A 15,021-nucleotide genomic window follows, 5' to 3' on the forward strand; every position below is an offset into this window, starting at 1 on the left:
TCCTTCTTTGGTTGGGGATTCCAGAAACGGACACAATACTCCGTGTGGCATCTCCCAAGAGCCTCCCTTGGCCTGCTGGCCACACTTGCTTGGGTGCAGCCCAGGATACAGTTGGCCTTTGGGGCTGCGACCACACATTGCTGTTTCATGTCAAGTTTTTCATCAATCAGTACTCCCCAAGTCCTTCTTCATAAAGTGATCTCTTCAGTAAACCAGACAACGGCTGCTTCTTTACAGTGAAAATTACTTGATGCCAAAACGTAACATTTAGCTTTGTTACATTTTTATTTACTTTGGTATATCTAAGTATTTGCCTGTAAAATGTTGCTGAAATATAGAGGGCTGTAAAGGTGGTGTCTATAAACAAGGATGAATATTAATGAGTGCCTTGAATTTAGAAATAGGTAGAGAAACAGTATACATACTCAAAGCCCAGCCCTCTGCCCACTGCTCCTGCCTTCCCTCTATGTTACCCCTCTGTATTTTGCTGACATGATTACACAATACCTAAATACACCAATTCTCCGAAAGTAAAGAAGATCTAAGGGCTAAGAATAGACTCTCTTTCAACAGATTTTCATCCTGGTTTTATATCTATGCATTTGCAGAATCTGGAAATGGAGGAAAATAAGAGACCATCTTATTTTTCTCCACCGAAAAATTAGCTGATTTTCAGCAACTGAATGTCTGACTATTTTCCCTTAAGAAAAAAAAAAAAAGAAACAAAACAAAACCTGTGAATATTAATATTACATACATAGTCTAAAAAGATAGATAACATGAGACATTAATATGCAAAATATTTACCATTTTGTTGTTATGTGGGGTGCAGAATGGGAATACAGATAATCAGTCCAATTACAGTTTGGCAGTTACCAATATGACAAAATCTAGCATTAATTTTCTCTCTTATTTCAGATACCTTAGTGAAAATGCCTGGGAAATGCATGAAGATGGAAGTCCTCCTTTCTCTCACCAAAATCTCTCCTCTCTGTCACATCTGAACCAGTCTGCTGGGAATGTACAGGACACTTTCACTTCTCTGTCTAAGTCTGTAACTCAGCTGGGAGCTCCATTTCCATTGCTCTCATCCTAATTCTTTTCCCAAGATCTACATTTATTTTAAGACATGGACAAAGATTTCTGCTTGGAAGTAAAAAGGGAAAAATATATCAAGACATAGACTTACCTTGATGCTCTGCCTTTAGCACTATTGTGTAGTTGGAATTGAAGTGTCCTCTTTAAAAGTTTGCCCTGTAATTTTTTTGCCACAGCTCAGCTTGGAAATGAGATGTAGTAACTCACTGCATTTTTCTGCAGATATACAATTGTAATTATTTTATTGCACCTTAGGTGCTTTCAAGCCCATAACTTACAATGTATGGGGCATTCATGGGAATCTGATGTGGAGGTGAACTGAGCAGAGTTCACGTAAGTTCTGCTATATACATTGAAAGACCTATACAGACTTTAAGGCAATCATATAGCTAATTTTAACCTATGAAATAAAATTGCCTCCACTATGGTAGCTGGTGGGCATTTTAAGTGTCCTCATATAGAAAAGCAAGCCACTAAATTGATAAAAAAAATAGATTTGGAAGAATCGTGAGGTTATGGAGACTTGAAACCTTTTCACAATGCTTGCATCTGCAGATTCTAGGACAATGGTTTATAATTTGGCTGAGACTTACTGTCACAATATAATTATAATCAGTAAATATAATGAAAAATATCATCAGTAGAGCACCCATATTACCTATAACATTCTTTGCTTCTTTCTGGTAGACCTAAGGTTGTTTAATGGAACATTTTTAACTAGAAAAAAAATAATGATTTACCAATTCAATTTGTTAATACCAGAATTAGATATAAAAAAAAAAAGAGAACGTTGTGTTTGTCTATTAATCATGGGAAGCTGAATAAAATGTATTGCTTCACAATTCTAAATCTTGCCTCAAGCTTCCAGACAGCACTTCAGAAAGACAAATCTGAGCCTCGAGTTTTATACGTCAGCTGCCACCAGAATAAATGTAGGTTATGTGACTCAAAAAGAAAGTGTACTTTTTAAATGATGCAGATGTTGGTTGTACTGTTTAAAATACCTTATTGGCAAGACCATACCAGTTTAACCATACAGAATGGCAATGGCCCAAAAACACTAATCAGCAAAGGCAGAAAATTGACTTGATTTGGGTGTAGATGGCTTGGGTTTACATGATGCTGCCAAGCTATTTTTATTGTTGTAGTCTAAGCCTTGGCCAAATGTTAGGAACAAAATATAAGCACATGTAATCTTCAAAGATCTTTTACTTCTGAGCTAAACCCAAATTGTACAGACATTTCCATGTCTGAGTTCAGAAGCTATCAATTTTATGGCATTTTAAAATCTACATAAATTTGTGTCTGTAAATAGCACAAGAAACAAAAGAATAGAAAAAAAGAGAAATCCAGAGTGAAGCACTACAATTTTTTGGAATTTTTAAGGGCAATCTTAAGACATTTTTCCTGTTCTGTTTCCAATAGCAGAGAAAGTATAAAAATATAGCTGGTTAACCATTTGGTTAGCCATTGTTAATAAATAACAAGGGTCTGCTTCCCAATTTCTGCAGAAGAATGCTGGTTTATACTCTGAAGATCTATCTCTTATTTTAAAACTTCACTTTGAAGTACATTGCTGGTTATCTAGGAAGCATTGTTAGATTATAACAATGTGGTACTAATGGTAATCTGTCCATTCACAACTGATTAATTCTATTTGATCCTGGTGACTCTTCTGTCTGTCTGAACTGGTATTGGGCTATAAATTGCATTTGAATATTATGTTTGCTATGATACCACTTTAACTTCGTATTGGACTGCAAGCACATAGGATTGGTAACAGGGCTAAATTTTCACAGCTCTATATGACAGGTAAGCCCCTGAACAAACAGTGGGCAACTTGTCAGGGCTAATTCTTTGTTTCAAGGCTGAAATGTGGGAAGCAGATAGCTAGGCAATAGGATGTTGACTCTGATTTCTCATTAGTATCAAGGTTATGCCCTGACAGAACTGTATGGCATTTTTAACAGAGTAGGCTATTTTGTGAAAGAAAGAAGAAATGCAGTGCAAGAAATAGTGCTCCTTTAGAATCACTTTCTAAATGTCCTACATGAAGGTGACTAAAATCTGAGAGTGGCTCATAATGTAATCTTGCTCTAACTGTTAACCTATGAACATATGCTTCTTCCATATACATGCAATCTAGTGATGAGTAAAATGAAATTGTGAAGAGATTTCTGGGCGTCTAATAGCAAATGCATCTTACAAAAGTGTGAAATAGAAACTTGCAAATTTTTATTTCATATTCATAAGTCAGATGATTTCGTGATATTTGTGAATATACAGTACGCATAAATTAAAGGTCAAAGTCTAGATTCTACTAAAGAATTCAGCAACTTATTCATATTAGTTTTTAATCTTCTAATAGCACCTCATTAAATGAATATGTATTGGAGTGACTAGGGCTATGGATTTAGGCTTCATGTTAATGAAACCACCAGTATGCTTCACAGTAGTATTTTTGTCATATGTTCGTTTACTACATATACTGTTGCCCAGTACAAAGATATCAAAGTTTCACACTTGTGAATTACTCTTTTTAAACTGATGAGACATTTATGGAGGGAAAAAAAAAACCCTTAATTTGAATTAAAATAATAGAATATGACTCTCATTATAAGAATAACCTCTTTAATCCTTCCTGTGACCTCCCTGAGTGTACAGTGTTGGTATTAGAGGAGGCAACACTTAGAGATTGTACTCATGTGGGAGAAACACAGCAAACGATGTTGAAAGACCAATTCTAAGTAGTGGTCCTGTATCCCTACAGAAAAAGTACAGCTCATTCAAAATACAAATCTAACAAGCATAAACCTTAGTGCAGCACTTGCCTGAGAATGGAGCATAAGTGTTTATTTTTTTTCTCTCTACTCTTCAGAGTAATTTATAACAACAGTACTCATTCTGTCTAAGCAGTCTCTGGCACCAGAGTATGCATATCAGCAATTGTAATACAGTCACTCACTATTGGCACTTCAGGCTAATAAAGTTTATTTCACTTGGAGTGCTGACATGGCTGTCTGCAAACAAGGCTCTGAGAACTAAGACAGCTGGAACATCATTAAAGAACATTGACTTTCTCTCTTCTTTTTTATCTTTTTCTCGTTGGTGGAACTTTACTGCATTTAAGAACGCTAGTCACCTCCCAAAACATGAAAGCAAAAATGGTAATATCATTTTTTATGTTTTCCTCCATATATATCCTAAGTAAAGTAAAACAGTGAAGAAGGTTAAAAGATAAAATAGATTTGGGGAAGTAAATGAAGTTTTTATACATTGTCCAAATCATTGTATCAGAGATTTCATAAAAGCCTTTTGTGAGTTTAAAACTGGATGTGTAGGGAGGGGCTGATAATTAATAATTTAGTACATTTGGCAGGATCAATATCACTAATTTGTTATGTCTGCAAAGTTAATTCCTATTCCTTTGTGAACTGAAGACTTGAAAAACTGAAGTAACAATTTCAAAGGGAAAGCATTTATAGGGATTAAGGGGAACTAATTGATTCAGTTTTAAGGTTAAGAAGAACTGATAATCTGAGAATAAATTTAAGGACTTCTTTACAGTTGTAGCACGTGCAACTTGAAGAACTTGCTACTTCACGTTCTTACTACTAGAAGTAGTTTCTGAAAATCAGATTTCACAGCTGATGCATATTTGATTTATTAAAAAAAAAATTCTTGCATTATCATCCTCTGGTCTTATTCTGTGACAAAGACTCTGTAGAAGGAATCCTAAGCAGTCCCTGCTGCGAAATTACATAGCTTAATACAGATTAGAAAAATATGGTAAACTGTGTTCCAGCCGAAGTTGAGGGACTTTTCAAGAAACTGATCTTTCTTTCCATTTTATTCCTGAACTATTCAAGCCAGTGAGCAAAGTCCATCCCAGGGTAAGAGTGTATGTCCATCATAGAGGTTTCTCTGCTGGCTCAAACTTGATAGTAAAAGCACTGAAGAGCAAATGCCACAGATAAAGGTTCACAAGAGCAGAAAGCAGCTGAAACACCTAATTGAATGAAAGGTAAAGGGCCAAGTACAAACCTATGGTGTGGAAATACGAGGTGCTGATACCAGTGGTATTCCTATCCATCTGTTCCATCTGCCACCTAAAGCACTCTCATCTGTTCAGCTCACAATCTTTGTGTAATTGTTCCCCAAAGGACAGACCGTCAGCATTTCTCTCTCTCTCTGGTGGCAATCATCATAGTTATAGGGCAGGACTGGTTGTTTCCTTGGTCTTTTTCATTGATCTACATTTTCTCGATCTTGCTTCAGCATTTAATGCCTTCAGGTCATTCCTTGTGGGACAGAATGCCTGTCTCCCTATTGTTTTTGTGGACACATCGACTACCATGTAATTATGGGAAATTACCTCTGTGCATCATGGTTTAAGAGGAGAGACAAGGATATTTCATGCAGAAACACAACAAAAAAAAAATGACATATGGAAAAATTGGATCACACACAAGAGGAAATTTCCAAGAGAAATTAATGGTGAAATTGATCTCTTGTGTTGTTTACAGATATTAAATAAAGAGCAGAATATTATATTTGGCTATAGCAACTACAAAACTACAAAAAAATTATTACTCAAATGTCAGTTTTTAGAATGTGCTAGAGTCATTTTCATTTCATACAAAGGAGAATCAAAGCTAGAGAAATCTTGCAAAATGTTTAAATAATACAAGTTAAACAACTATACTGTATAATGCAGGGGAATTACAACTTCCAGAATACATCTTCAAAATTGTCAGCATAGAGTAGCAGTCCTTCCTGCAAAGAAATGTATTAACTTCTCTAATTAAAATACACCTGTAATATTTTAGTCCTCAGTCACTGGCTAAAGGCTGTGAAGCACAAATTACTTCAATGCTCTAGTGACTCCTGAACTCCAGAAGGAAAGTTACATTCAGACCAGACCCTATTAACATGTTCAACCCGTTTCTCAATTTTTTTTCAGGAAGTTGATTGTTGGGGTTTTTGGTTTTTTGTCTTGTTTTAAAAATTGCCAAGTTTGTAGGAACGAATAGATATTTGGAGTCTTTTCTAAATCTTTATACACTTTATTTACTTGCAAGTACATCACTAGCTCAAATGTGTATATACACTTGTCCTTAAAAACAGTAAAGCCTTTTGTAGCTCAACATCTGGTTGTTTTGTCTTGTAAACTGCATGGAGTAGTGCTCTGAAGATTAGGACAGTTATATCCTTTCTCATGCAAAACTAGTAAGTAAATAAGTTATTAGAAGAGCAGGAATAGCCAGTGCAAAATAGTTATTTTCATTGTATATGAAGCAATTTCATTTCTAATTGCAGTGATACTGGGTTTAATAGACTTCTCAAATAAAAGAAGTCAATGAAAAGAATTTTTTATAATGGTGCGAAAAATTACACAAGGATAACTATGATTCTTGGATTACTAACAAGAATAAGTAATCTTCATGCATGTGTATGCACTTAATTTACTCCTTTGTATACAGGCATAAGATATAGAGGCAGTCTGCTTTTCACGTATGCTTTGAAATTATATAAATTGTATAAATAATAACACTATGCAAGACAACAGAGAATATATGCACAGTGGAAAATAAACATTTGAATTTAGAATAAGAGTAAATATGAAGTATTTCTTTGACAGAAATAAAACGATGGTGATGAGGAATACTGCCCAATGTAATCTGCTAATGAATAGCAATAACTAGAAATATTAGTTGTAATGGAATTATCTTTTCTCAGTATTACTGCACTTTATGTTAGAGTCCCAGAATGCTCCTGAGCAACTCATATGACTTCACTTGCCTTGGGGCTCATATTGCATTATGAGTTAAAAAATACTTAATTATTAAATAAAGAGATTGCCATGAAAACTGGCAGCCTTTCAGTCAGGATTAAAATTTAGAGCTAATTTCACACAAACCACTTATGTTCCGGGATACCTCTTCCATTTCAGATAGTTAATTTAATTCTGAAGTTACAACACACTTCCACAGTGTTTCTACTTTTTCTTTTATACTCCATGGCAAAGCACTAACATATAATAACTTCAACCTTCAAAAAATTTGCCTAGAATTTTACTTAGATCTTGAAACACTGAACAACAAATTAGGACTATGACTGTCAGGCCAACAAAAAACACAAATTCCATTCTGGGTTTTTCTCCTCAAAAATATCCTATTAGCAATTTTTTCCTAATTAAAGGGCCTCAGCTAACCTAGCACTTCAGGAACCACACCATGGAGATTTTCAAACTTTTGGAAATCTTAGAGCAAATAAATCTACCAGTAGGAATACATTGATTATTAACAGAACATACCACCATCCTAAAGTCCTTGTGTTCCAAATAGAGAAAACTAAAAGGCTGAAATAAACCTTCTGGCGAAAGTAATTCTGGCTACATCTCAAATCAAATACAACCTTCAGAGTGGTGACAAGGTTGCACCAAAATCTTGTTCAAGATTTTCCAACAGCTGCTGTTTGTCAATAGCACAAAAAAAAAAACCCAACTGCAAGTTGCCTCAAATCCCTAGTTAATCCAGAAAATATTGACTTTAATATTACGCTGGCTTTTGTTTGTTTGTTGCATTAAATAGAAAGGCAAAACCTCTGGATTGCAATTCTTCTAGAACTTTGTTTTAACTGATCTATACTACAGATAAAACTAGAAAAATCAAGGTGAGTCTGTTAATTTTATAAACTTTGTTGAAAATGGACGTAACCAAATTACAAAAACTACTGAAAAAGTTCTTTGTGTCTCTACACTCACAAAGGGACCTCTAGGAAATAATTATTTTTCTTCTGGAAAATACATTACTATATTGGCTGGCTCAGGAGTTTTTACTCGGTTCCTTGCAAGTAAAATTGCTGGATAAAGAGAAGATACGATGGCTTGACAGTGAGTCATAATATGCACATTTTATAAGTACAAGTTCAGTATTACTTCGTCATATTGTAGTTCTTTTCTGACATTTCATTCATATCATCTAAATATCAAGCAGTAGTTCCCAAGTCTATATATAATTTGAACACAGACAATGTGCTTCCCTCATGCTTATACCACGCAATGTGCAGGTGTCTGGAGAGGTCTGAAAGAAACAAGAGAGATAGTGCTGTACCACCTGGAATTAGAACAACAAAGGCCTTGCAGAGCTGCTGTCATCTCTCACCTTTGAGCTATTTTTGGAGGTCTGCCTCCTCTTAGTTGTGTGTAGATATATCCTTTGTATTTCAGCGGCATTAATATTTTCCTGTGCAGCTCATAGGGCAAGTAAAATTGCATATCCCTCCTCAAAATAATCTCCTTGTAACCCCAAACTTTTTTTTGAGCTATGCTTCATTTCACATTTTAGGGAAGAACAACAATAGACTGTTAGCCAATTTTGCTTTTATACTATGCTGTGTGAATAATAATGTTGGGCATGACGTATTTATCCTAGTAGAGAAAAGAAATTACTAATTACCAGAAAGATTTAATTGCACTTCTTTTAAATCAATATAAAATATTTAAATTGTTTCTATTATCTCTACCTCACAGAATTCTTAACTATCAGTCTATTTTGTTAGCCTTTTCAATTAGGTTAGCAGAGTTAATCAATAAATCAGTTTCCACACATAAACCCAGCAAAGCAGGGTCTTCTAAATTACACTACTAACTGAAGAACAGCCCTTTTCAGCTCATTAGACTCATTATAGAAAATTGTACTTGATTCACCAGCTTTATAAATTTTTTCTCAGACGACAGAATTTTCCTCTCTATCAAATTTAGCTTAATAGGAGGTTATTTAGAGATAAGTAAGGAAGCAATCTCCGGCTTTCCACCATAGACTGATAAGCTAATTTGTTTCGCTTAGCTCTGAGTGTGCTGAGAATGTCTTCACACTTTCTAAGGACCTGGAATGTGTCATGTAAGTATGGTCCTGTGCTGAGTGAAACTCTAGCACCAGCCCTGAGGGAGCACAGAAAACACACTGCATGCAACTCTAAAGGAGGGATATGGAGCAGTTCCTCCCATCATTGACCCTTCTTCCTGTTTTTAGAATCATTGTCTCCTGATAAGGAAGGAAGCCAAGTACTTTGCCCAGGAGCACTGGACAGTCTTTGTGCATTCATTCTTTGTCCTGTACATCTGGGTAAGGAGCAAGGAGATGCTAGTCCTAAACAATGCAGTTATTTTTTGCTTTTTCCCCATTGTAGCTTTATTGCCTTAGTAACCTGCAAATCACTTCATGTCCTACAGCTATCCCACACAGTATGGTATGTACACATCCATGAGGCAATAACATTTTTCACCATAAAATGGTTGTTCTGATAGAAATCTCCACTTGTAAAAATACCAAGCTCAGGAATGACACATAATTTCCCAAAGAAGGAAGGCTTTTTCTCTAATAGAAGTTCAGAAAATGGCTCTAATTCTCCTGAAGCCTGGTCATTTCATCTAACTAACTCTTACTGCGGAGCTATAGAAAAGCAAGTATTTCTGGGTAACTTGACCAGAGGGAAAACAATTAGGCTACATTACTGAACTGTAGCAATATGTTTTCTTGGCAGCAGACATGCCTCTGTGGTTGCCGCCACGTATAATGTACACTCTTTAAAGACTAGAAGCTGGAAAAACAAACAATTCAAAAGTGTACAGTACGGAGTCCTGCACACTGAATACGTACTAGAAAACTATATTTCACTTGTGGATTCATAAGCTTGTTTTACCTCATTTCACATGTACTCAGACCTGCTGGTTCACATACTCTATTTTAGACTAAGAGAAAAACTGGTTCATTTCTCAAAGCTCAGCTAAATTATTACTGAATTCCCCTAATTCATTGGCAAGATGATGGAAAGAGAAGCAGCAAGGAAGCATGATGAAAAGACCAGTGGAAAAAAAAAAAGCAGTTATTATGGATATACAAGACACATGCTCATGTAGCTTATAAATAGCTCTTCTATGCTTAAATACATATGCAATGCTATCAGAACTGTTTTAAGACATCCATTGCTCAGAGTTTAGAAAAAGTACCTTTAAGATTAGCTATGCAACTTTAATTCAGCCTTCTTGTATATTTACATTAGGACATAAACTTTAATTACATGACTATGTACTCTTGTTTTTAAGGGCCCTTTATTGCTTAATGCAGACAATAGAAGATGGTTACGCATCTGAGAGTCTAAAACTGTGTTTTAGGTTAATCAAGTGCAGTTATCAGTAAAAAAAGCCCAATATACCAGGGTTTATCTACTACCAAGGATCTCTACTCTACACAAAGGCAGAATATTAATTTTAAGGTTAGTACTTCTTATGGTGTTCAATACTGGAGATTAATGTTTGATCACTTCACAAACATTCCTGAATTTGTGCCTGGAACACCTCTTTTAATCAAGGGCATTGTAACCTCCAATTTGCAAAAGACAGTGCAGAGTAGAGAAGAAGGGTTAAATGCTTAAAGGTCAGAGTATCCACGTACACTAAGGTGCCTCCTTGGGACATGCATTTAATTTTCCTGAGAAGCTGATTTTATACAGCTCTTCACGTTTTTCAAGTTCATGTTCCAGTACGTTCAGCTGAGTTCTGAGAGTCAAGGCTTTCTCATAGGTGCTTGTGTCTCACGCTGGACATGAGGACACGAAATTGGCAATGACCTCAAGAAAGCGTGGTTTGCATGACGTGCTTAAAATCACATAGACATAAAGAGGAATGAAATTCCTCAGAATCATATTCAAAGATCTCAACAAGGAAATCCTCCCTTTTCTTTTGATGTCTCATTTTAGTAACAAACAACCTCTTAGTAATAAGACACGGTTTACTCTTTCAGTATGCCTCATGCACTGAATGCACTAGATTCCTGTGGAAATGATCACATCACTAAAGACTATATCATAATGCATATGTGTAAGGAGACTGAATTAATACTATTTGAAAAACAGCATCATGGAATTTTGTAACTTCTGAGTCCCTTAAATTTTGGGGTTGTTTTCTTTCTTATATGTAGATATGTATCTCTGTATATGTTTTGTGTGTCTATACATGATTTTCTTTCAACTGCAACCTGAAAGTAGAGATACTTTATCTCAGGGCATCGCAGTGCTTCCCCATGTGTCCTGAACAAAAAGAGTAACTTAGAGATAGAAATTAGAGGGTATTATGCTTTGTGAACAAGAAATAAATGAAAACTTCATTTCTCACGTGAACTGTTTCTATCAGTGGATAGAAGAGATTTGCTGATAGAAGAAATTGATAATTAAAATAACAAGGCTTTGTCCTGCAATCTAGCAAGGGTTTCTGTTCACACCAATCTTGAGTTAGTTTGCCTTGTACTTTCTAATCATTTTATTGCCATTTCTTGGGCTCTTATTCTCTTCTGTTTTCCTCTTCACATACTCTTATTCTCAATATGGAGGGTTTGATATGTCTCTGAGCCTTCTGAAACTACTAACATAAAAAAAATAAAATCCCAGTTTGTCTGTTTTGCAATTCCTACCATCTCCTTTTCACAGACTGCTTTTGTATTGAGTTCCCACAGTACTTGATATGTTCCATTCAGCCTAAGATTCCCAAACTGTTCCACTTCCAGTCTGCCATGCTATGTTCCAGTTGTACTCTTTGCCTCAGTGAGCCATGTAATCTCAGTGGTCATTGTTTTCCAGCAAATCAGATGCCATTTCTTCTACTGCTTCCTTGATTCATGCTATTTTTCTTGTCAGACCAATCTGAATCTATACTTTGTGTCTTCACTGGTCATGGATGCAATTGCCCACACACCAGACACCAGTCTCATTCTCCACAGTAAATCTCATTCAGCTTTGTTTCCCTCAGGTATTCAGTCTCATGCTTGATAAATCCAATTTTCTGTTTTCTGACTGTCAATCCTATTTATTCTCCTCCCCAATCTTATTGTCACTTGTATTTATTCATTAATACAATCTTATTCCTCCCTCACTCTCCTGCCTTGAATTTCTCTTTATACTCTTCGGGCAAGAGCCTGAGAGAGAGCCAGGAGCAAATTATTCAGACCACAGGATGGGCAGATTCACTGTCTGTGGTTGCGATAGTCGGCTTGGTATTCCGGCTAGGATATTCACGTAGGTATGATCCTATATGGGTTTTCTAAAGAATTAGTCAAAGCAGGCTGCTAGAAAAAAAATGAGAGCAAAAAAACTTCCTCAGAAATCCTTTCTGGTGTGCCAATACATGGCAAGAGCATACATGAGTTAGCATATGTCTGTAAGAGTGTGAGGGTCTTATTGCTCTGTCCTAAATGTTGGACTTATTCCATGATCATTCTCTGAAATAAACTAGTGCTGGAATCCCTGGGCAGCAGATTTGTCAACCTCAAGGTCTCTAAGATTACAACAGTTTCAAAAACACTGAACTAGCAAATGCTAAACAAAGAAGCCCAAGCTCAGATAAAAGCACCTGTTGCATTTAATGTCTTTTTTTTGAGTTTTCACATTTGACTTGTTAACTCCAGACAGACTTAAAACCCAGACAAATCTGTGCAGCCCTTCCTGAGCGTGGCCAAAGGCATATCTCTGATATAAAGGCTTTTTCCTTTTCATTCAGATAACTTTTACCTTTTTCAGAGGAAGTTTAATATGAACAAAGCAGTCTCTTTCTCTCAAGCTTAGTTTTCAGAAATATCCAAATAATTTTGACTTGAATTAAAATATATATAAAAATAATGTAATTCTGCCTAAGACAAGCAACCAGCTTTTGAAATGTCAACTCAGTTATTTAAAATACAATAAAATTATAGGTGGCAGAATACAGTATCTTATAATGGGAACCTTAAAAAAAGACACTGTTACCACTTTCATCTCTAACACTGAAACAAATTTAGAGTGCTCTTTTCCTAGAGGATATTTTGCTTGTTTTGGAATTGTTTTTACTTTCTTTGGTTTTCTAGTTTCTACCACCACTGAAGGAAAAAACCAACAGCAAACAAACAGAAAACAACTCACTGCTTAAATTCAGATTACAAGAGAGAAAAACTGTTGCAAACTGGACCACAATTAGTGCAAGCTGATCGGGAGAAATATTCAACAGCAACACCTGCCTGCCTGCATAGCTACAGAAGGGATCATACTTTAGAAACAGATTAGTCTTGGGACTGTCTTCTACTGGATCAACCCAACATTTCAACAGTAGCAAGAATCTGCAGCATCAGCAAATTCACTTTTTTAAAGATTCATTCTTAAAAAAAAAAATCCATTTTAAGCTTAAAATAGGGAAGCTTTTCTATTTCCCAGCCAACACATTAAATGTTTTGAGGTGGAGAGGGTAGACAATGTTTCAATTTCTTTGTTTTCTTTTCTAAAATACCTAAAGATAATTCTAAATGCTTCTGGAATCTCTTTCAACAGTGTGATTTCTAAGATCTTGTCTACAATGGGATTTACTGAATGACATAGCTCTATCTCTTTCATAGACTCACATACAGGCTTCCCTACTGTGCCTCATCCCAGTGCAGCTTGTATTCCAGCAGTACCACAGCCGTAAATATCCACTAAAACTTTTCAAAACACTGCCTTACCAGCCCATTCTTTCCATTACCACGTTCCTTTTCAAAGCTTGACATAGCCTGGGTTATGGGACCCCGTCAAACTCTAACAGCTGGATCTAAAACAGCTCCACAGAGAGTGGAAAATCAAACAGTAGGAAAGATCTGAGGAATGCTGGGAAGATACAGGTGGTGCAGCTCTCACAAGCTGATAACCTTGGAAGGATCCTTACACTTTATCTGTCTAAAACCTCTTTTATCAGTTTTGCTCAGGGATGAAACACTTTGTTTTGGAAAAATGAAATAAAAATGAGATGGAAAATAAACCAATGTCATTTGGAAGATTGAGACAGATTTAAATGCTAGACTTCTTGTCTGCTTAATTTAAATACCTGCTTTCCCTCTCAAAATATATATGTGTGGATACATATGAACATATATACATATATGTATATTCATGTATTATTTTGTTTATGTAAACCCTAATTTGCACACTGATAGCATAGTCAATTATTTCCAGTGAAAGTGTTTGAATTCTTTCTCTCAATTTTACCTATTTACATATGATCTTGAACCTCACAATGTTTAATCTAGTTATCCTCAAAACACTCCTTAAAAGGGTGGGATGGCTCCTGTGGCTGGAGAACTACAGTACAGAGAGCCACAGTCTAAGTGATTTACAACAGTAATGTCTCAGATGGAACCGGAACTGAAATAGGATGAGCACGAGCTTCAAACGCTTCCTGTCTTTTGATATTAAAATAAAGACACAATGAAATGTATCTTTTAACTTAAATATGTGTAAATTTAATATCAAAATGGATATTCTACAAGTTAAAAATCCTACAATTCAAAGTCATTCATAAGCCTTTGCTTTTTCTTAAGTCTTAAATCATAATAAACGAGTAGGTGTGTTTGCAAAATTCTCTGAAAAGCATATGAATCTGTTAAAGAACCTTTTTAAGAATCTATTTATTCTTTTGAAGAGAAAATTTGGATAGATTTTTTTTTCCCAGTTGTGTTCCCAGATTCTCAAGCTCCCTCCAAATTCTGCTTCTCATCACTTACATGCAAGTTCATTATTTTAAAACCTGTTCTCACTGTGTCTGTGCAAATCCATACCAATTACCCTGTTTAAATTGCATTTCACTGACACTGACAATATCAGATAAAAAAATTAAACCTGCGTATTGCTGAAAAGGGCAACTACAATAGCAAAAGCAGGAATAAAAAAGAAATGAGAATGATAGGGTGTTTAAAAATAAGTTCCCTGATAAATCAGAAGTACACCTGATTTATACATTCTTTCCTGTAATGACTGCAGGTTTAAAATACCTTACAGCAGAGGTTATAGATGTTTCCCATTATTACCTTTTTAAAAGCTCCAGAGCCTTATAGCTCATCTCAGTTCTGGAGAGACATTTATATTATA

The 15,021-nt window shown here is 35.6% G+C and overlaps 1 long non-coding RNA gene across 1 annotated transcript in view; it reads left to right on the plus strand.

Annotated features, from left to right (window-relative positions):
• Nucleotides 1-6,477, plus strand: part of LOC128851015 (uncharacterized) — a 102,755-nt gene extending 96,278 nt beyond the window's left edge. Inside the window, exon 5 of the long non-coding RNA XR_008448304.1 lies at nt 919-6,477. This is a non-coding gene — a long non-coding RNA (uncharacterized LOC128851015). The remainder of the gene's footprint in view (nt 1-918) is intronic.
• The last annotated feature ends 8,544 nt before the right edge of the window (nt 6,478-15,021 follow it).

Source organism: Cuculus canorus, chromosome 1, assembly GCF_017976375.1.
Source record: "Cuculus canorus isolate bCucCan1 chromosome 1, bCucCan1.pri, whole genome shotgun sequence".
Classification (NCBI taxonomy): domain Eukaryota; kingdom Metazoa; phylum Chordata; class Aves; order Cuculiformes; family Cuculidae; genus Cuculus; species Cuculus canorus.